This window comes from Arvicanthis niloticus, chromosome 4 (assembly GCF_011762505.2).
Source record: "Arvicanthis niloticus isolate mArvNil1 chromosome 4, mArvNil1.pat.X, whole genome shotgun sequence".
In the NCBI taxonomy this organism is placed as follows: domain Eukaryota; kingdom Metazoa; phylum Chordata; class Mammalia; order Rodentia; family Muridae; genus Arvicanthis; species Arvicanthis niloticus.
Window position 1 is genome coordinate 126197698 of NC_047661.1, and position 1788 is coordinate 126199485.

Here is a 1788-nt window from a genome sequence, read left to right on the forward strand (position 1 = left end):
GGTTGGGGAGAGGCATGATATAAATGGTCCACCTTAAGCTGAGCACAACACGGTCTCTCATTCTCTTCACATTGACCATTCATTCATTTCTGCATCAGTTACCATATGCTCTGGTAAGAATTATCTCTGACACAGACTGGAATATGTCTTAATCTTTGGGTATAAGGATATAATAGGAATTTTTGACACTACTTTTTAATTCACATTTTGGTTATTCATTTGCTAAAGTCTTCTGATGTAGAGTACTTGGGGGTTTTGTTTGTTTGTTTTTGCTTTTTATTGGTTCTTTGTGAGTTTCACATCACAGACTCCAATCCCTTATTTCCCTTTCTCCTCATACATACCCTCCACTCTTGAAACCTCTCTCTTCAATAGAGAAAAAGCCTCTGGTTTAGGCTACTTTGTCAATACTGGAGCCTCACAGGTTCTCATTTTGGATATTCTGTTGTTGTCCTGAGTCATGGGAATCCTGCAGCTTTAGATCTGTAGGATTGGCTGTTTCATGTACTCCAGCAGTTGTTGCATGGAGAAGATGTTGGAGACGACCAATTCAAAGCCCTGCATCTGGGTCTGAGTAGTATCTGAGCTTGTTAGGCTCTGGCTAGAGGCAGGTTCAGCTCTCCTGCTCTCTTGATCTCAGGGCCAGCTTTCCCATGATGCACAAGTAAGAGGCAAGGCCAGTTCTGCACAGCCCTTAGAAATGAATATATCCCCTGGTGGCAGCCCAGACCAGAATCATTTGGATGACCTTTGATGGTAACAGACCCCTGCTATTCAGGGCCATGGACCTAGACATGGCCCTCAGTGGCAGCACAGGCCAGGACCCCAGCATGGTCCTAGCTGGCATTAACAGTTTTATCAGGCTGTTCCTCACAACCTTCTAGTCTCCAGTTTTGCCTCTATATTGTGTCCACATCCTTCTGTCTCTCTTTTTCTTCCATTTCTCCACCATTTACTTCCATTTACTTTCCTCCTCTTAGTGGTGCCCAGCAGGTCTCTGAGTATCTAGGGGTGTCTCGTGATACTATTTCTACTCAGGCACTGTGGCACTGGACAGGGGTCATCTCGGGCATGCTGGGGCCTGACTGGTGATCATATCAGGTTAGCTCCCTGTCTGGGCTCCATGGCACCTGTCTACTGGTCACCTAAGACTCATTCCATGCCCAGCCCATCCAAGTGGCCTCATGCAAGGACTTTTGGTCTCAGGTTTACTCCTGCTCAAGCCATAGGTTCCAGATGGGGTCTTATAGTTCCCACCATTCTCCCCATCCTGGGAGTCTATCCATGCCTGCCTAGCTCCAGACTGGAGATCATCTCAGGTTTGCATTTTTAAGGGAATGTTAGACTACTAATCATTTAGATGTTCTTAAGTTAGAACACTGAGCGTAGACATAGACTTTCTCCTCTCGATGCACACAACGGTGACACGGTAGCCACTGTTGCAATGCCTCAGAGGAAGTGGGTAATTGGTTTTAAGTCAAAATAATAAGAGAATAACATGAAAGGAAAAATATAAAAATGACGTTTTTAATAGCCATTGCATGGTTCTATAGTGTCAAACCATGCATACTCATAGTGGAGTAACTAATATTATTTTATAGTATATAGATCAGACTAATATGAAAATGCCCAGTAGTCTGAAGGGTTTAGATATTTTGTTGTAGAGGAAAGAGCTTCAAAATATTAGATACTTTTAAAATTATCATGGCCAATTGAAGATTTCTGTATATGCCCACGTGTGGTTAAAATGCACCAAATAACAACATACACGTTGGAGAATCACTGTGC

General features: G+C 43.3%; 1 pseudogene; it reads right to left on the reverse strand.

The window, feature by feature from the left end:
• Positions 1–1336: 1336 nt before the first annotated feature.
• LOC117708024 (small nucleolar RNA SNORA17) lies at positions 1337–1456 on the reverse strand (annotated as a pseudogene).
• Between the last annotated feature and the right edge of the window lie 332 nt (positions 1457–1788).